This window comes from Lissotriton helveticus, chromosome 2_2, assembly GCF_964261635.1.
Source record: "Lissotriton helveticus chromosome 2_2, aLisHel1.1, whole genome shotgun sequence".
NCBI classification, from domain to species: Eukaryota; Metazoa; Chordata; class Amphibia; order Caudata; family Salamandridae; genus Lissotriton; species Lissotriton helveticus.
The window spans coordinates 80,107,053-80,129,331 of record NC_136060.1 but is presented as its reverse complement, the minus strand read 5'-3'; the positions used below and the strand labels follow the sequence as shown (position 1 = coordinate 80,129,331).

The window sequence follows — 22,279 nt, the reverse complement described above, 5'->3', positions numbered from 1 at the left end:
GCCCAGATGGGATCCGTCAGCTTTTAAGAGTTGTTTAGGGTTAAGGAGCAGGATGTTACTGGAATGTAAGGGAACTGCCAGTCCATCTACGGCTGTCGTGAAGCACATGGCTTTCTCAGTACAGTCGGTTTGCTTCTGCACGCTACCACCCTCCGCACCCTCCTCCCAGACTACTTGTGAACACCAGAGTCGATTACTTAGACTTTCCTTAAGGAAAAGGATGCACTCCCTGCCCCCAAGTCCTGCAAAACGTAGTGTAGTTATCCGTTCTCCAGGCTCCGAAATCTAACCCGTCAGCATCCATTCTCCAAGACACTTCACCCTAGAAAGAAGGCTAAGAGTACACACACTTCTCGCAGCCAAGTATGGCATGTCTATAACTTCTCTGCCAGTTAACATGGCCTTAATGTTAGTTTGTTATCACAAATGAGGATGCAAAGTGATGACTAGCATCCATTATTTTTTGTTCACGTTATTTGCTAACTGAATGTTTCTTAGTTTTTTTAAAATTTGAATTGTTTTATTGTGGATTAAGACAATCGCAATATTGAATAGGCTGCCAGTTCATTAACCACAACATCACAGAGGAGGCTTCTCCAACATTAAATAAATTAAAAACATGGCTTGTCACTCGTCGCTGAAGACACGGTCTCAAAGAGAGCTATATAATCATCCTTCACATATGCAGAATTGTAAAACTGTGAAGCAATTGGATGTTTGTATATAGCATAACATCCCACATCCTAGGTAGAAGAGACCTAATACGCTTGAGCTTTCTCCACTTTGGGAAGTTAATTAATCTTAGTTGTAAAGGGGACTTGTGACCAGTTTATGCTGAGTAAAGCTTTAAGCTAGGGGTGTACTTTCGATTACGTTGTGAAGCTTGTTCTCGAGGCAGAGGACTTTAAAAAAAGAGGAAAAAAGGGTTTCCTTTCATCCGGAAGCAAGTGCAGCAGCTTTCTGGCTTCAGAAACGTGATATATCCAGTTCCTATATGACTCTGAACAGCAACATTGTGTGCTTTTCAATTGTTTTAATAGCCCAACAAAGACCGAAATAAAGACTGCAGTAGTTCAGTTTTCACAACATATTGGCTGCTTTTGCGTGGGTGTTTCATTATGTTGGCAGGTAGGACAGTACCATCCTAAATTATTTTCTAGAAAAAACGGAACCTTTTACTTGCGTGTCATAGAATTATGATTATCTAACTAGATGCCCAATGATTTTTTCCCCTTTGAAGCAGGCATTGGAATATTCCCCATGAAGCTAGGCCAATTTGATTCCTGACATCTTCTGGTGTCTTTCCCTGACAATAAAATACGTTTTGCAAGCGTTTAGTCGCGAAACGTTATGCAACCTCGCTGTGCTTGCTCTCCTGTGTGTGGCTCTGGGTGTGTGTGTGGGGCTCTGGGTGTGTGTGTGTGGGGCTCTGGGTGTGTGTGTGTGGGGCTCTGGGTGTGTGTGTGTGGGGCTCTGGGTGTGTGTGTGTGTGGCTCTGGGTGGGTGTGTGGCTCTGGGTGTGTGTGTGGCTCTGGGTGTGTGTGTGGCTCTGGGTGGGTGTGTGGCTCTGGGTGGGTGTGTGGCTCTGGGTGTGTGTGTGACTCTGGCTGTGTGTGTGTGTGGCTCTGGCTGTGTGGCTCTGGGTGTGTGTGTGTGGCTCTCGCTGTGTGTGTGTGTGGCTCTGGGTGGGTGTGTGTGTGGCTCTGGGTGGGTGTGTGTGGCTCTGGGTGGGTGTGTGTGGCTCTGGGTGTGTGTGTGGCTCTGGGTGTGTGTGTGTGGCTCTGGGTTTGTGTGTGTGGCTCTGGGTTTGTGTGTGTGGCTGTGGGTGTGTGTGTGTGTGGCTCTGTGTGTGTGTGTGTGGCTCTGTGTATGTGTGTGTGTGGCTCTGTGTGTGTGTGTCGCCATGTGTGGGTGGCTCTGTGTGTGTGTGTGGGTGGCTTTGTGTATGTGGCTCTGTGTGGGTGTAAATGCAATAGGTCATGCATTTGCGAGCTATTAAGCTATTGGCATTGTAAATGACAATGCCATTTATTTAACGATTAAGCTATTGGCAAAGTAAATGACAATGCCATTTATTTATGATAATAAAAAAAATTATGAGCAATGCCAATAGCTCTACCTTTAATAATGCCGAGACCATTGCATTGTAAATGCTTGTTTTATATTTATATTGACTGGCTTCTATGTGTAAATACTATTCATCCTCATGGGGGTCTCTGAAGCTTTGATCAAATGAGTTCTAACCCACTGGGGTTTAATTACATTGCACTTTGCGTTATTTGCACAATTGCCTTGGATTTTACATTTGGAAAAATAATGTTGGTTATACAATGAATTTATTAATGTATTTTATAGATAGGCTTTTATGCTGTCTTTTTTTACAATTGTCTTATTCCTATGCAGAATGTGCTCAACATTTACATCGGGTTTCCTGTGGATCAGGAACCTGTGAATCTTTTTTCTCTGCCTATTATGCTGCATGTAGTGACATCCAATCAAATGTCAGCTTCTAATTGCACTCTTGCACTTTAAATAATGTTTGCTTCTGGCTTGGCATTGTGTGACCAAGGCCTCTGGGTAGGCCGAAACGTTATGCTGGCAGGCTAACATCGAATAAAGAAAAGAAAAAATTGCTCACCTGCATTTTTGGGTCGGCTCTTGCTTCTTTCCCCGTGAGTGCACAATAAAGGATTTGTGCAAGGATCTCCTGGTGTGCCGTCTCTGTGTCCTTCTACATAGTCGGATTGAGAACTAGTGTAAGATAAAGAGTGTGTATATATATATATATATATATATATATATATATATCCTGTACACCGTTTGTCTCCAAACTCGCGCGTTCGTGCAACACAGCAAGCAGACTCCGGACACGGACCTCGAGGTGTATAAAAAGGTTTTATTCAGCAGAAAGAGTCACCGACGTTTCGGCTCAGCGGAGCCTTGATCACATGACAGCGTTTACTTGGTTAGGTACACCTTTTAAAGTGAAAGCGAGTGGTTAACTAAAATCACCTGTGCAAACTCCGTAATAAACATAGAAAACATACTTTGCATCGCATTCAACATTGTATTGCATTTATATGTTTCTTAATAAATGTAAAATACATTCATAACCATATCATATTTACAAGGTTAACAATAGATTAAATAAATTGAATGACTAGAAAAAAAGGGGGGGGGGGTATTATTGTAAAATACACATATCAATTGTTCAAACCCGTTTTAAAAGCCCTATTTACAAATAAATATCTATATATTAAACCCCTAATCATTGTATATACATATTTGTAAACATAGTTTTCGATTTTGCCTCCTACTTCAGGAGCCTCGGTACACTAGTTCAATCCCTATAAAGTGCTACGTGCTTTCTTTTTAAAGTGCGGATAGTGCTTCAAAAAGTGCATCAATATGTGCAAAATTAGCATAGTGCAAATACGCATAATACAGAATACCAAGTTCCTGATCCAGTTCACTTATATACAGTATATGTTTACCAATAAAACAATTACTCAAGAGGGGAGAAATAATTACATTTTTTCTTACAATATTCATTGCATACTGTCTTATTAGGGCTTCTAATACTTTGCGGGTAAGTTTTCATTTACAAAAGTCAAACAATTCCATGTTAAAAACTTCCTGAGTGAATGCAACTTGTTACTATGTTTTGAAAAAATAATCTATCTCAAGTGCTGGAACGAGTTAAAATAAATAAGTCAGACCCACAAAGGGCCTGAAACCCAAAACCCAAACTAATCCAAAAGTACAAATAAACAAACAACCTAATGGAAGAGAACCTATACATTTCATTATAATTCAATGGTTCTTAACCTGGCTGCAAAAAACGTGCACAGTGAGAAATAATAATAAATGGACAAGCATTGTATTCACATAGCAGCATTAATTCTTTCAGTGATGGTTCATAAGGGCTGTGACTGCTCGCAGCCCCCACGGGATCCGTCCCGGCCATCTCCCAGCCGGGTGAGTGCCGTGGACATTATCCACGTGGGGGAGAGCACACAGTCCTAATACCTTGAGTCTACTAGAGCAAGCATGTGTGGAGATCCTCAGTCACATTCAACCCATGAGGCACCTTAGTGTTGAGCAGGAGGATGTATTTTGTCTCAAGCTTTCTAAGCCTGGTCTCCCTGTCTCCGCCTCTTTTTGTGTTGATGACAGAATCAATAACCCAGTACTTTAGACCACTGTTATTGCTTTGGTGGTGGTCCTTGAAATGGCGCGCAACAGGATACGTGCTGTCCATATTCGTAATCGCTCGCAAATGTTGCAAAATGCGTTTATGGACAGCATTCCTGGTGCTGCCCACATACTGCAGGCCACAGGGACAGCACAAAACATATATAGCGTATTCTGTCTTGCACGTTAGTACTTGGGTTATTACATGTTCCTTCCCTGTGAATCCATCCCTATAGGTTTTGGTGTTTTCACCATGAGTACACGCTTTACAGGTTTTACAGTTATAGAACCCCTTATTCCTTTGCCACCACTCGGTTCTTGTAAAGGGATCCGGGTCGGTTTGGACTATATGGTCCCTTAAAGAGGGGGCTTTGCTGTAGGTCAAAGAGATTGTCTTTGGTAGGCTCTTGCCTATAACGTCCCTCAGCACAATGGGCCAATGTTTATTCACTATTTTCTTTATTTGCTGGTGTTGTCTAGTGAATCCTGTTATTAATCTGAAGCATTCAGGCTCAACTGTATCTGATTTGATTGTGGCCTGACTGGACAGCTCTCTATCCGCTTTTCTGATTAGGAGCTCCTCTCTACTCATTGATAAGGATTTCTGCACAGCTCTGTCTATCACTTTTGCGGAGTATCCTCTTTCAAGGAATCTCTCCCTGCTTTCCTTTTGTGCCTGTTCTAGTTCCACGGGGTTGCTGCATATGCGTCTTAACCGCAGCATTTCCCCGTATGGGATACTGGAAATGAGGTGAGCCGGGTGCGCGCTAGCAGCATGTAAAATGCTGTTGCCCGCTGTCTTCTTCCTATAGACCCTAGATTCCAAACGGCACCCATTGACGTAGAGCTCAGCATCTAAAAAAGTGATTGCTTCCTGACTGAGTGTTGCAGTGAATCTGAGGTTCAGGGGGTTATCATTGATATCCTCAATGAATTTGAGGGCCTCTTCCTGGCTCCCTCTCCAAATGACGAACAAGTCGTCAATGAAGCGGAACCATGCTACCAGGTTGTTCCTAATGATGTGTTGGAAACCAAGCCCCAGGACCAGTTCCTCCCAAGCCCCCATGTGCAAACATGCGTAACTTGGAGAGAAACTGGCCCCCATTGCCACCCCCTGTTTTTGGCGGTACAACTGAAAGTTGAACAGAAACACATTGTTCGACAAACAGAAATCCAACATGTCTAACAACATTTTGCTGTGTTTTTCATTGCCTGGTTCTCTTCTTGCTAGGTAATACCGTATTGCCTCAAGACCATCACTATGCGTTATACTAGTATATAAGGCTGTTACATCTAGGGCTATCAGCCAATCCCCTTCCTGAATCTGTACATCCTTGATTTTAACTAGGAAGTCCCCTGTGTCACGTATGTAGGACCCCAATTTTTGAACATAACCTTGTATAAAATGATCTATATAAATTGAGGTATGTTCAAGAAGGCTCCCCCTTGCTGATATTATTGGCCTTCCCGGTGGATGGATGGGGTCTTTATGTATTTTAGGTAAAAAATACAATATCGGTGTTACAGGGTGCTCAACCTTCAGATAATCAAATTCATTGTCAGTAATGAGTTTGGCTGACCGCCACTTACATAGTCTTCGATGATATTCTTCCTTGATGGTCAGGAGCTCACGGTTGTTGATTTTTTCATAACAATCACAATCATTAAGTTGGCTGTAGGCCTCTTTATCATAGTTAACTTTAGTCATGAGGACCACGTTACCCCCTTTGTCACTGCTCCTGATTACCACATTTTTTTCCTTGTTGAGTTTCTCAGTCAATGCTTTATATTGTTGTTGCTGGGCTGAATATCTGCATTTTTTGCTCCCAATTTTTGCCTGCAACTTTTTCAGATCCATAACCACATTTTCTTGGAACATATCTATGTTATCTCGTAGAAGGATGGGATAGAAGGTAGATGGTGCTCTAAAATCTGTAATTGTCGATATTCTATCTCCGCTCTCATCCATCCCTTTGTTAGCTCCATTGGAACTGTGGGTTGCTTCATAACCCATTCCTTCTGTTTCCCAAAGTTCACTTATAATGCGTGTTCCTTGTGATGCCTCAGGTTGCTGAGTTTCCACATCTAATGTCGTTCCGTCTTTGTTTTTTAAGGCATAGAATTTGCGCAATTTCAATTTTCTAACTGCCTTGTAGACGTTACATCTGGTATTGGTGTAATCAAAGTCGCAGGGGGGTGCATATGACAAGCCAAGTTTAAGTATGTCCTCCTCCTTTTCTGTAAGTTTTAATTCAGTAAGGTTAACAATAGTGCGATTGGAGGCTGGTTTTACTCCAGTTGTGGGGCATTGTTCCGTCCGGATCCCCCACCTCTTTTCTTTTGTGTTCCTCTTTTTTGCCATCCGCGACCTCTGGCGGCGCCTGTAGTTTGCCCTGCATTTTCTTGACTGTTTTTTGTGTAGGATCTCAGGGTATTCCGCCTGTCCTGGCCTAAAAAAATCATCTCCTGGCCAGGCGTAAGCTTCGGTAGTGTTGCTGCTTCCGCCTGTCTACGGCGGTCTGCTTCCAAATCAGAGTCTGGATCTGAACTAACTGTGGCATTGGATGAATCGCTTGTTTCACCTACTCCTTTCCTTGCTGGGTTGAGGTGGCTCGGGGGGTTCCTTTTATTAGAATGTTGTTGCTGTTTGGCACCACCCCTGCGAAGAGTGTCGAATTTCCGCGCAAAAGTAAAAATCTGGCCCAACTCGTAGTCATTCCTGTCCCTTTGGAATTTGTACGATTTCCTTGCCACGATTTTTGCCTCCTCTTTCTTCAGACGTTCTTGCATGATTTTTAAAAGTCTGTTCTTTTCCTCCTCTTCCCCCAGGCCATCAATTTCTTCATACAAAGTGGCTATTTCCGTGAGGAGTTTGGCTCTGTCAATATCTGCATATTTGATAAGCACCTGTACTTGGCGTCGCGATGCTTCTAGATTTATTTCTGCCCACTCCTTCATCAACTCGGCGTTTGGGTTTTCATAAGTGGGGGCTGTTAATATTCTCAAGCCCCGTGGGATGCGGTTTACCTCAATATACCGTTGTAGTGACTTAGACTCCCACCATTTAGCTTGCTCCTGAAATGACTTTTTTTCTAATGATTTGAATAATTCCTTAATTTTGGTTGTGTTGCTGCTGCCACTGGCTTCTGCATTCTTCCTCCCTTGTATATTATCAGGGATAGGGGTGTCATCGGAAAACGTCGTTGCAGCTAATGTTTCCCGCGCCCTTACGCTGTCATCCGACATCTTTCTGCAATGTTCTTTGATATTATACCGGTACCGTTTAGGCTGGCCGTTTTCCAAATTACCGGCAAACAAACCGAGGTTCCGGGCTTGCCCTCTTCCCTCTCCCAGCTGTAGCACTTGCAGGTGAGCTTACTTGATTGAGCGTCCTCGCCTTGCCAGACTGTATTCTTCCGTCAGACTCGAGCCCGAGCCGCATACAGTCCAGGACGCCCAAATTCTTCGCTCAGTATTCCGGTCAATTACCGGAAGCCGGGGGTCAGACGCCGTACTCCTACCGGAGCTTGTAACTTCCCTGAACGCCGTTCAGAGAAAGAATTCGATTCCTGAGCGTCGACCAATTTTCAAGGGGGGTCCCGTGTAAAGCCAGGACGAATCCCACTGGCTATATCTCCTGTACACCGTTTGTCTCCAAACTCGCGCGTTCGTGCAACACAGCAAGCAGACTCCGGACACGGACCTCGAGGTGTATAAAAAGGTTTTATTCAGCAGAAAGAGTCACCGACGTTCCGGCTCAGCGGAGCCTTGATCACATGACAGCGTTTACTTGGTTAGGTACACCTTTTAAAGTGAAAGCGAGTGGTTAACTAAAATCACCTGTGCAAACTCCGTAATAAACATAGAAAACATACTTTGCATCGCATTCAACATTGTATTGCATTTATATGTTTCTTAATAAATGTATATATATATATATTACCTACTGGCGGTCGCCAGTAGGTAGTTATAGTTAGGATTGATTTCCATAGGGAAATCGCAACATTCTATTTGGAGCCGGTTGAGGAATCACCAACTTTGCCTCGCGGTTCTCCGCTCCTTCCCTGAAAGTTTGGGGGGGATTCGTGAAGCGGGGGCCGAGATAAAAGGGGGGTCCCAAAACGCCCCGGGGCGCGTAGCGTAAGCGCGTCAAGACGTTGCGCGATCGTATGCGCTCGCGTGCTTCCGGGTGCGCTTATGCAGTGCGTGATATGACGCATCACGTGGCTACGCGATATGTTGTTTTCGTTCGCGGCAATAGCGCTAACGGGACGCTCACCGGTACGCGCCCCGGGGCGCGCCGAAACACTGGGCTTACCGGTGAGCGCATCGGTACGCGCTCCAGCAAAAAAAAAAAATTATAAATAAATTTAAAAAAAAACTATTACATAATTATACAATATAAAATTTGTTATAAAAAAATATTACTTTTGATGCCTATAGAGATTTGCTATTAAAAAAACATTGAAATTCACTGAAAAAACCATAGGTTTCACACCAGTTATAGTTAGGAATTAGCATTTAAAAAACCTATTAAATTCACTGGAAAAAACCATAGGTTTCACACCTGTTATAGTTAGCGGGAAGTTTTACTCGCATAAAACCATTGGAATTCCTACGTTATAGTTAGTTGGACTCACTATAACTTGCGCGTGCAATGCACTGCTGATGACGTCACATATTACATCACTCATGACATGGTCAGTGACATCACTGATGACACCATCCAGTGAATGTGTGTCTTTCTGAAAAATAACCTATGGTTTTTTCAGTGAATTTAATAGGTTTTTTAAATGCTAAATCCTAACTATAACTGGTGTGAAACCTATGGTTTTTTCAGTGAATATATATATATATCTATCACTCTGGGGGCCCCAGGCGCTCTATGGCCGTGCGTTCAGAGTACGGCAGAGCCCCGCCGTGATTCAATGATTCCTGTTTACCAAAGGCGTGTCTCGCGCACTCCTGGTTCCTTTAAAAGACGACAGTCCAACATTTGATGCTGTGCAAGTTATTTTAATGTCATAACAGCTCAGCCAGCAACGCCACTTGAAGCGTTTCGGTCTCGCAGAGACCTTGATCACGAGACTATTGTGCATTGCATTTTTTTCATCAATTTAAATAAAGTTTCAACAATAAAGCAAAAGTGACATCATTTCCGTATCAGTGGCAGCTAGGGATTATGGGAGATGTAGTACCTATCATAAAATGAATGTAACTGGTGTATCTCAAGGTTAATCCTAAGTGCATGTGTCTTCAGATGATCACCCTGTATGTACATATTAATCCCCACAGTGTGTTTTGCTCTTCATTTAGTAGCACCTTCAAGAAGTATGGCTTGACATTAAGTCTCGCCCTCTGGTGGGCTGATATAGATCCCAAGTGTCAGTTTATCCTCCAGTGGCTAAATTACAAATCTTAATATTATCTTTGGCAAGTTTTATATGACATTCTGAGACACACGCTATTTATAGATGTGGCACACACTATTTACAGATATGACAATGTATGTATGTCCCTAGATTGTCTCAGTTGTATCTTTCGAGTAATCCCAATTTTCACAATCAATTGTGTATTCAAAAGGGCTGCCCTGTTTGTGTAGTGCGGTGACAAAGGATAAAAGAAACTTATTAAAAAAAAAAAATGTGCTTTTAAAATAGATTAGCAAGGGAGACAAATTTCAAATGTTATCGGGGTAATGATAATGTTCATGTTTGGAATGCTCAGAGGTGATAATGTAATTCCTCATCCTGGAGAAGGAAGCGTACATGCGAGAAGCATACTCCCAGCTAAAAAACAAGATATTACCACATTTAGGAGCTAAAGCCTAAATATTGAGCTGCCATTAAGAGGGAGAAACAAAAACTAGCTTTGGTGAGTAGATGTGTCGCCAAGTTTGAGTTAGTGCAAATGGGTAAGAAATGTGTCACGCAGCAGTTCTATGACGCGATCTGTAGCCCGGGAGCCACCGGGTCTGTGTGTTCGTCATGTAAGCGTCACCTCCTGCTTCCTGCCCTGCTGCTCTCGATCTAGGAGACTCGCTGCCCGAACGTGGATGCTCTACCCTCCGCCCCCGAGTCCCGCCCTCTGTGAGGCAGCCAGACGCCCTGTAACTGCCCCCGTCTGTCCAGAGTTGTGGCCGAGCTCCACGGCTCTCCTTCCTGCTCCTCTCCGGGATCCTCACCGCTGGTGTGCGCTGTTGTTCGGTGCTGCGGTGAGTACTACTCTCACCTGCTCGGCACCCAACAGGGCTCTGCGATGGAGCCTTCTTGGTCGCTTGTGATTTAACCCGATCGGTTTCACTTTGGTGTTTGTTGAGAATATTGGCTACTGAAGGCGGTTAGTAGAGTGCGTTTTTTCTGAGCACCAGAAAGACGCCACTTTTTTTGGCTGTGTCTGTTGACACTTGGTCAAAGGAAACCCAAATAAAGCTGTATTTGAAGCGCATGCTGCTGTTAAAGCACACTTAGAAGACTTTTATTTCTTGTATGCTTTTAGTAATGAACACTTCACGCACTCAGACATATGAAAAAATATGTGGCGGAGAGCGGTTGGAAAGTGAAAGTAACTGCAGGAGGTTTGCAAGGGAGACCGGAGATAAGCACAGCGTGCAACTCTACGTGGTGAACGCGCCCATCCACATATCCGATCCGGCCTGATGCCTGCGCGTGCCCATTTCCTGTCTCTCTTGCAAGCCCTTCAAAGCATAGTCGACGACTATAGGTCTCGCTGGCGACAGCGCTTCACGCTGTGTCGCCAGGTGCGAGACCTAACAAGGAATATTATGAGAAACTGCAAATTAACCCAACAAAAAAATGGAAAGAGGGATTGGATGTGAAACTAGATGGTTGGCTAAAACGTAACCTGCTAAATGAGGATGAAGTCAAATACCTGAAAACAGCCCATCAGCGAAAATAGGGTGATATTTTTGGACACTGAAATTTACGTTCACAACAATGAGGTACAAACAACTTTACACCGTAAAACCACAGCCACCAATGCAGTACTACACGCGCAAAGAAGTCTTAACAAAAAATATCCCCTACTGGGAATTCCTCAGAAGGGTCAAAAGGATCTGTTCTACAGAAGAAGAATGGATTAAACACAAAAAACAAGCGGAAATTTTTTTTGAAAAAAGAAGCTATAATTCACGTGCGATTAAGGCTGCATTGAAACAAACTGAATCCCGCACTAGAACTGATCTGCTAAAAGAAAAAGTGGTGGCTCAAAATGAGGAAAACAAGATCAGACTGATTAATACTCATTCCACAAGTAACCAACAAGTGATGAAAATATTACTAAAAAATTGGCATATCCTACAAATGGATCCAACCACAGCCCAACTGGTGGGAAATCACCCAAACATTACTTACAGAAGAGCCAAAAACTTACGAGACAGACTGACTCATAGTTATTTTCACTCCTCCAAAAAAAACAGAAACATGGCTCAGACAGAAGGGTTTTTTTAAAGGCACAGGGTACAAAGTGTGTGTCATTGCTAAAAACAAAAAGGAGATCCCGATGGCAAACAAACATGTTTGGAAGATCCAACAACTAATTAACTGTAAGAGCCAATTTGCTATATACATCATTGAGTGCCCATGTGCATTAAAATATGTGGGCAGCACAAAGTGCGAACTGAACAAACGTATTTTAGAGCACGTTCGCGCCACTGTAAATAATGATCGAAGTAATGATGTGGCAAAGCACATGGAAAAGGAACCTACATCATTGAGTGCCCATGTGCATTAAAATATGTGGGCAGCACAAAGTGCGAACTGAACAAACGTATTTTAGAGCACGTTCGCGCCACTGTAAATAATGATCGAAGTAATGATGTGGCAAAGCACATGGAAAAGGAACATGCTGGGAACTGGAAAGATCTCAAATTCTACGCTGTGGAAACTGTAAGCATACATCCACGAGGTGGAGATCATGAAAAAATCCTCAGGCAAAAAGAGTCCGAACATATCCTGAACTTTCGAACCCTGACGCCGTATGGATTAAACCAGGATGAGGAATTACATTATCACCTCAGCATTCCAAACATCAACATTATCATTACCCCCGATAACATTTGAAATTTGTCTCCCTTGCTAATCTATTTTAACAGCACATATGTTTTTTTTAGTACGTTTATTTTATCGTTTGTCACCTCACATGCACTACACAAACAGGGCAGCCTTTTTGAATACACAATTGATTGTGAAAATTGGGATTACTCGAAAGATACAACTGAGACAATCTAGAGAGATACATACATTGTCATATCTGTAAATAGTGTGTGCCACATCTATAAATAGCGTGTGTCTCAGAATGTCATATAAAACTTGCCAAAGATAATATTGAGATTTGTAATTTAGCCACTGGAGGATAAACTGACACTTGGGATCTATATCAGCCCACCAGAGGGCGAGACTTAATGCCAAGCCATACATCTTGAAGGTGCTACTAAATGAAGAGCAAAACACACTGTGGGGATTAATATGTACATACAGGGTGATCATCTGAAGACACATACACATAGGATTAACCTTGAGATACACCAGTTACATTCATTTTATGATGGGTACTACATCTCCCATAATCCCTAGCTGCCACTGATACGGAAATGATGTAACTTTCGCTTTATTGTTGAAACTTTATTTAAATTGATGAAAAAAATGCAATGCACAATAGTCTCGTGATCAAGGTCTCTGCGAGACCGAAATGCGTCGAGTGGCGTAGCTGGCTGCGCTGTTATGACATTAAAATAACTTGCACAGCATCAAATGTTGGACTGTCATCTTTTAAAGGAACCGGGAGTGCGCGAGACACGCCTTTGGCAAACAGGAATCATATATAAATATATATTACCTACTGGCGGTCGCCAGTAGGTATATATAGTTAGGATTTTTTCTCTATGGGTTTTTTGAAAATTCTATGTCTAATAACTTTGGCGTTTGTGGACGGAATTGGCTGAAATTTTCAGGAAAATGGCACATTTTGTTTCTGAGCAGCCCTTGAAAATTTGGGGGGGGTTCGTCCAGTGGGGGCCGAGAAAAAAGGGGGGTCCCAAAACTTGTTTTTAACATTGAGTTTTCCATAGGGCGGTTGGCCTCACTTTTAGCCCGAACGGCTGAATGGATTTGCACGAAACTTGGCAAAATTGTAGGGACTGGTAGCCCGATGTGCCTTTTGTAGGTCTCAATATATGTGCTCCAGTGGATTTTGAGAAATTAACGTTTAAAAAAAGATATATATCTGTAACAGCGGACCGGGCAGCGCTCTGGTTCGCGGACTTTTCGCGCAACGGAGCTTTGTGAAGCGAAGCTGATTGGTTCTCCGGCGTCTGTCAACATTCCAAACAGTCCGTAGCGGCCGCCATCTTGTCTCTCGGTAGGATCGAGAGACAAGAGGAGGCCGAAGCGAAGGGGCAAATGACCATAAGGGGGCATAGTACATTGTCGCTCACCCCCTAGGTTTGATGTGGAGGTTTTAAAAGGGCCCCGCGGGGCAAAAAAAAATAAAAATAATAATAATCGAACAGCTGAATGGATTTGCACGAAACTTGGCAAAATTGTAGGGACTGGTAGCCCGATGTGCCTTTGCTAGATCTCAATATATGTGCTCCAGTGGATTTTGAGAAATTAACGTTCAAAAAAAGGTATATATCTGTAACAGCGCACCGCTTCGCGTACTTTTCGCGTTACGGAGCTTTGCGAAGCGAAGCTGATTGGCTCTCCGGTGTCTGTAAACATTCCAAACAGTCCGTAGCGGCCGCCATCTTGTCTCTCGGTAGGATCGAACAGCTGAATGGATTTGCACGAAACTTGGCAAAATTGTAGGGACTGGTAGCCCGATGTGCCTTTGCTAGGTCTCAATATATGTGCTTCAGTGCATTTTGAGAAATTAACGTTCAGAAACAAGATATATATCTGTAACAGCGCTCCGCTTCGCGGAGATAAAATTATATGTGTATTACCTAGCTGTTGCTAACACCAGTTAGCGACGGCTAGTAGAAGATAGCGACCATCTTGGGCCCCACTTTGCATGTGAGTGATATTTATCACTAATGACATGCAAAGTGGGCATGCCAAGATGTTAGCGACTGGAAACAGTCGCTAACATCGCTATCTCCTATTATCAACTTTTGGAAATATTCGAGATAAGGGCGAATATCTCTAAAAGCTACCACCTGCCCTGAGCAGTTCTTAGCCATGTTATCCAATGGGAGGTGGATAACATGGCTAGAAGCATTAGCTCGGTAATGCATGAATATCGCTGAGTTTTCAGCGATATTAATGCATTGCGGTCGTTTTTTATCGTATTTGCGATAAACCTTGATAATAGCAAGGTTTATCTGCGATAATTTCTGACGGTAAAAAAATCTTTGCAATGCATCGTTAGGGATAAATATCGCTTAACTTTGGTAATATGCCCCAACGTCTGTTAACGTTCGATTCGAAGGAAATCAGGAAGTGTTGAAAAACATTGTCTGCGCCATCTTGTCTTTTTTCAAATGCCACACTTTTGTCGTGCACGGCAGCCATTTTAGATGCCTTGACCAGACCCACTCTGTGCACGCTGTCGATCCTTAGCATGGCTCCCCACCCTCGCAAGCATCTCACCCAGGCAGTGGTCACCCCCGCTCTCTGTCTTATGCATGGGTAATAAACCTCCCCCCATCTGCGCTGCTCTTCCCTGAGAATCACACCCTATGCCCGCCCGACACCTCCCTTTCGCCCTATTCACTACCGCACCCTCTGACACTCCTTTTCCTCTGTGTCCGATTGTCCAGGCCGGTCCTAGGCTATCAGCTAGCCCTGCAGATGTAGTTTATGGCCACAGCTGTAAAGAATCACCCCTCTTCAAAGGAGTTATAGTAGATCAAGGCCCACACTCGATGAGATCCGTCACAGCAGAAGCGTTGCTATTATCTGAAAACCATCCTGTATTGTGATTTGGGAGGGGACCGAGCGTGAAGCGGAAGATTCCAGGGATGACTCTTTGTACATCAAAGTTTTTACAATTATGTGTCACATTACAAATATATAGCACTCCGACAAAGTAGTAAGATTATAAAACTTTAATAATTTATAAATATATACAAGAAAACAAAAATAGTAATAACATATAAACATTTTTAGGGAAAAACAACGAAGTAGCGGTCGGCTGTGCGAATAGTCCCAACGCAGCACAACGTCCAGATTTCCGGCGTGGGGCGTCGCGGGGGGTGGGTCATCAGTAGCAAACTGTTGTGCGAATAGTTCCAAGGCAGCAGAACGCGCCGAAATCTAGATGACACGAAAGTGATGTCTAGTAAGTTGCCACCCAGCAAATAACGGCGTGGGGCGTCGCGGGGGGTGGGTCATCAGTAGCAAACTGTTGTGCGAATAGTTCCAAGGCAGCAGAACGATGGCACCAAGGTGATGTCCAGTAAGTTGCCGCACTGGTTTTGGTATCCTACAATGCTGCTCCGAATAACGGCGTGGGGCGCCCCGGGGGAGGCGGCGTGAACGGGCCTCTCCAGGTGGAGTGTCATCTGTTGTAGTGGGGCGCCCCTTTACCGTTTCAGTTGCCATTCCGTCCGTTTTTGGTCCACTGTGTCAAAAGCCGCCATTCAGCTGAGTTGCGCCCACTCTTGCGGTGCAGCGATAGGCGGCTGTCACAGGACTCTCAAAATGGCGGCAGGCTCTTTCCTTTTTGGGCCTGGTCCACTGAAATGGCCCTGGGACACCTTGGAAATCGGACGCTTGTCTGCTAGGTCTTGGACCCCATTCTCGAAAGCGTCCCCTCCGCCTTGAGAATTCATCAAAAGTTTTGGGGCCCCGACTCCTGCAGGCTTCTGGTGGGGAGGGGCTGCCATGATTGCTCGCGGAATGACCACGACGGAGCTACGAGATGGTGGTGCTCTCATGCTGACGCCAGTTTAGTCTGAAACATCCAGAAACAAGGTGGGGCTTTCATCGTTTGGGAGAAAAAAAAAAGTTTTCATCCAATGAAAAGTGTTGTTTTTAGGTCATATGATCAAGCCTTCCATCATTAGGAAACCAAAAGTAAAATGAACCAATGAAAAGTTTTATAAACAAGTCACATGACCTGTTATGCGGCATAGGGTATAAAATGCGGAGAAAATACGTTGGCACGTGAGGCGGCGTCAGTAGCGGACCGATGTGCGAATAGGCCGAAGGCAATACAACGCGCCAAGATCCGGATGGCACCGAGGTGGTGTCCAGCAAGTTGCAGCACTGGTGTGGCCATCCTACAATGTTGAAAGTCGGCGTGGGGCGCCCCGTTGGCCTGTGAGATGGCGTCAGTAGCGGACCGATGTGCGAATGGGGCCAAAGGCAGCGCAACAATATTTTCTGATTTGAAGACACCACAAGGCGCTGAGATGCCAAGATCCGGATGGCACCGAGGTGGTGTCTAGCAAGTTGTGGCACTGGTGTGGCCATCGTACAATGGTAAAAGTCGGCGTGGGGCGCCCTGTTGGCCTGTGAGATGGTGTCAGTAGCGGACTGATGTGCGAATGGGGCCAAAGGCAGCGCAACAATATTTTCTGACTGACACCACAAGGCGCTGAGATGCCAAGATCCGGATGGCACCGAGGTGATGTCTAAGTTGCGGACTGATGTGCGAATGGGGCCAAAGGCAGCGTAACAATATTTTTTGTATGGAAGATACCACTAGGCGTTGAGATGCCAAGATTCGGATGGCACCGAGGTGATGTCTAGCAAGTTGCTGTACTGGTGTGGTCATCCTACAATGCTGAAACTCGGCGTGGGTCGCCCCATTAGCCTGTGAGATGGCGTCAGTAGCGGACCGATGTGCGAATAGGCCGAAGGCAGCACAACGCGCCAAGATCCGGATGTCACCGTGGTGGTTTCATAGTTGAGAGGCACTTCATCTGCAGTGGGGCGCCGAGATCCGGATGGCACCGAGGTGATGTCTAGCAAGTTGCTGTACTGGTGTGGTCATCCTACAATGCTGAAACTCGGCGTGGGTCGCCCCATTAGCCTGTGAGATGGCGTCAGTAGCGGACCGATGTGCGAATAGGCCGAAGGCAGCACAACGCGCCAAGATCCGGATGTCACCGTGGTGGTTTCATAGTTGAGAGGCACTTCATCTGCAGTGGGGCGCCGGGATCCGGATGGCACCGAGGTGATGTCTAGCAAGTTGCTGTACTGGTGTGGTCATTCTACAATGCTGAAAGTCGGCGTGGGGCGCCCCATTAGCCTGTGAGATGGCGTCAGTAGCGGACTGATGTGCGAATGGGGCCAAAGGCAGCGCAACAATATTTTCTGAAGAGAAGACACCAAAAGGTGCTGACATTCCAAGATCCGGATGGCACCGAGGTGGTGTCTAGCAAGCTATGCAGTTGAGTTGTGTGCGCACTTGCGGCGAATAGGTCGAAGGCAGCATAACAATGTTTTCTGAATAGAAGACACCACAAGGCGTTGAGATTCGGTTACCACCGAGGTGATGTCTAGCAAGTTGCCGCACTGGTGTGGCCATCCTACAATACTGCTCCGAATAACGGCGTGGGGTGCCCGAAGGGGGGGGGGGAGCCGGCGTGAATGGGCCTTCCTAGGTCGAGGCTCGTCTGCTGTAGTGGGGCGCCCCTTTACCGTTTCAGTTGCCATTCAGCTGAGTTTCGGCTGCTCTTGATGCTACAGCGACAGGCGGCTGCAAGAGGACTCTCAAAATGGCGGCCTGTTCTTTGGATTTGGGCCTGGTCCACTAAAATGGCCCTGGGACACCTTAGAACTCGGACGCTCGATTTTTTTTTTCCTTTCCTGTACATGCAAAAAAAGGTAAATGCCCGGTACGTTACACGCTTCATCTGCCACGTTGAACTCTCCAGAGGAACCGAAAAAAAATATAGTTGTGGTAACTATACCATGCATCGTCATATGGAGAGGTGGCACCAATTAATTTATAGTGCTGCATAAAAGAGAGATTTGGAGGAGAACCCCTGACCTGCTAGTACATTCATCAAAGAAGTGGCACTGAGAGCTTCAGAGGCAAGGGAAACGGTCCCAAATATTTAGAAGAACTTTGGAAAGATTAAAATGACATGTTTAGATTGTGGCAAATTAATTTCATGTGGACAGATGAGTGTTACTCTAATAAATACAGCATATGAACATCATCATAGTCGATGGTTGGTAGAGACATTTTGACTATATCCTGGACCTGCCCGTCCTCGCCCAAAATGGCGCCGGAATAAATGGGACTCGTAACTCCTTGTTGTGTACTGGTTGCAGAACCTTGAAATCACGAGATACGTATGCAGTTTTGAAGCACATGGCTGGCGGGGCGCGAGAATTGATTGAATATTTCGACATCCCTATTGATATTAAGTTCTGATGTGTTATTGATTACTGTACTGTTGAAAGTTCGAATTAACGTCACCCATGGTACTTGCCCGCAAATGTATATCTAGATAATTTTATTGTAACTGGCCCTGTCGTATTTTAATTATAAAATGTACGTCCACCGATTCCGTAACTGTTAGACACCTTAGTTCTTGCAACCTAATGGCCCGCCCGTTACGTTCCTCTACAGTGTAAATGTCTATTCATCATATACGATTACAGTTTGCTCCGTGGCAGGCCCAAGTGGTTATAGGCTCGTATTTGTATAATGAAATTTTCACAATAAAGGTTTTTAAAAGAAAACATGGTAGTAGTATATACATTGGTAAAGTTTTTAATAATAGTGACTGTTTTAGAATCATTAAAAGGCAAGTGAAATAAAGCAGACCAATTACATGAAGGGTAAAAGGTATAATACGAAGGAACGCAGTAAAGATAAATGGTCAAGGGCTGTTGTGTTTTCTATTCCTGCAACATAAAGTGATCGATAAGAATCTCATATTTAGGCGTATCGGCGACTCAGACAGCAGGTCGACCCTCTTTTGCTCAACGGCTCCGTCATGGGACGAAGAAACGCTCTTTTTCTCGAAAAAAGAATATATTTTACTTGCAGGACAGTTGTAAAATTTCCGGGAAAGTACATTAGCCTGGAACATTATAACATATATTTAAGAAAAAATAATGTTCGGAAGTAATGAAAAGCGTAATTTTTAGGTCATATGACCAAGCCTTTCATCATTACAATAAGAAAAGTAAAATGAACCAATGAAAAGTTTTATTAACAAGTCACATGACTTGTTATGCTTACGTTACGCGCTGCGCGCCCCGGATGACTTCCGGATGCGCTAACGCGGCGCGTCATATGACGCATTACGCGACAACGCAGGTCCAGAATATAGTCAAAATGTCTCCACCAACCAGCGGTCGGAACACAACCCCTTTCAGCAGGCTAAATAGTTCTGTTAAATGACAACAGAAGGGACAGGCAACAAGAACCATCAGTCAAAGAGGGGAGGGCTAGTTCTTCTCTACCGGGTTACATTGGGGCGCTACCGGAACTGATCGAATTGGTAGTCTACAGTGTTTCTGGATGTTTCAGACTGAAGCTGGGGTTAGCATGAGAGCAGCACCATTTCGTAGCTCCGTCGTGGCCATTCCGCAACCAATCATGGCAGCCGCTCTTTATCGTTATTTTGGGCGGTGTGGGTGGCGGAGCCGAGCTGTTTTGCAGCCATCATTGTGTGGAGTTCAGTTCATCTCACTAGTTTTGTATTTGTCATGAGGGGTTGTTCCTAATGTTTCTATTTTAGCGAGGTCAAAAAGAGATCCAATTAGTGGCCTACTGATTTTGCTCGATTCCTTTTCTTTTTTTTTTTACACGATTTTTCGTTATCTGCAAAGACTAAACAGAGTATTGCGACTCTGTGTTTGTTTGTAAATAGAGAATGAACCAAAGAGAACTGATTCTAAAACAGTAAATACTTGGATAACAATCAATCAAATGGAGAGAGAAGCAGGCACGACGGATTACAACGGGGGCAAAGGCCTGCGTTAACTACCTTTCACTATCTGCAAAGAGAGAGTACTCCTAATAGAAATGAGGGGGGGGGGCACCATTCAAAGCAGATCAGTGTGCATAAACACGAAAATGTTTTCACTTACCACGTACTTGACATTCGACAGCTTATGATATTTTCTATTAAAAAACCATTGAAATTCACTGAAAAAACCATAGGTTATAGACCATATATAGTTAGGAATTAGCATTTACAAAACCTTGAAAATTCACTGAAAAAACCATAGGTTATAGACCATATATAGTTGGGAATTAGCATTTAAAAAACCTTATTTTACTCACACAAAACCATTGAAATTCCATATATAGTTAGTTGCACTAACTATATATCGCGCACCCGCAATCCACTGCTGATCATGTCACATATTACATCATTCATGACATGGTCAGTGACATCACTGATGACATCACTGATGACATCTCAAATGACATCACTGATGACATCTCATTTGACATTACTGATCACATCACTGATGACATCATTCATGTGATAATACGATGAACCTCTTCAGACTCTAATATAACCTTAGATACACTCAGTGTAAACAGACACTCATAGACTGTCACTCATCCATGGAGTTACTCAGACACTTAGTCAGTCATGCAAAGAATCAATCACACCTCCATTTCCTCAACTATACAGTTATACACACCTTACTTATTCAAACATATACTAAAACATATTTACTCACTTATACAATCCTGGATACAAGTTCACAATGATCCATACAGCCACTCACACATTCACTGGCTCTTATGCACAGTTATTTATATATGTCAACTCTCACATGTACTGTGTTTTACATATGTACTTACTTTGACATGTAGCACTGAGATATCCATTCACTCACCAATACACTCATGCACACAGTCAACCGCCCATACAGCTGTTTCCACATGCACTTTTGAACCCATACATCTAGTCAATCAACTGCTCACACATCTATGCAGAGAGTCATACACCTCCCAGCCACCCAGACACACACTCAGTCTCCCATACAAATGCTTGGGCAACCAATCAATAACCCATACAGTTAATCATATAGCTAATGATCAACACATGCAGCAGTTTACAGAACAACAGACATAATGATGCACAAATTAAGACAGTTTAGTCACTAACCCATGCACTCAGTGAGACACATTTAATCAGTCACTCATACAGTCAGCCATGCCCCTACTAAATCCTTCATCAAGACACTTATACATCCACTCATTCTTCAATATGTAAGACATATTTTAACTTTACAGAATTATACAGTCACTGGATGTAGTCATCAGTGATGTCATCAGTGATGTCATTTGAGATGTCATCAGTGATGTCATCAGTGATGTCACTGACCATGTCATGAATGATGTAATATGTGACATGATCAGCAGTGGATTGCGGGTGCGCGATATATAGTTAGTGCAACTAACTATATATGGAATTTCAATGGTTTTGTGTGAGTAAAATAAGGTTTTTTAAATGCTAATTCCTAACTATATATGGTCTATAACCTATGGTTTTTTCAGTGAATATATATATATATATAAGTATCTTTCACAGGACTATGTTATACATTTGGTTAAACATGCATTAATATATATATATATATGTATGTATATGTTCCGGGGTCCCCGCACGACAGCTGGACTATTCATTGCTTATGATTTTGATGAGTATACCCCTGGAAGAGCACTAGGATTACAGGTAAGTAACTTATCCTTCCTGTACACCATTTTAAAAAAAAAAATTGATATAGCCTCCTGGCTGTTTGCTAAAATTGCCTTTCCCTCCATGCCAACTGTGGCGTCAAGTGCATCCTTCACTAAATGAGAACCCCCCCTTTTGTGAGTCTCTCTCATCCTCTTCATTCCTGTTTCTTGGACTACTGGTTCATTACATGCTTTAGACTACTGTTCTCCTTTTGATTGTTGATTAGCCCTGTTTTCTCTGGGTATTCTTGACTAGTCATAGGTTGCCTTTTTGATTGATTGTATTAGACCTTTTCCTGATGATGGCCCTGTTCAAGTAAATTTTTGGGGCTGAAACATCGACTACCTAAGATTTTGAGCAATTTGGCCTTTAAAAGACAATCATTGAGATGTACTGTGTGTAGTTTTGTCTCTCAGCTTCTATCAACCGTCAGAATATTGTTTGTAAAAA

General features: G+C 43.7%; 1 protein-coding gene across 2 annotated transcripts in view; it reads left to right on the top strand.

Annotated features, from left to right (window-relative positions):
- VPS37A (VPS37A subunit of ESCRT-I) overlaps positions 1 to 22,279 on the top strand; it is a 310,413-nt gene that overhangs the window by 97,947 nt on the left and 190,187 nt on the right. The window lies entirely within an intron of this gene.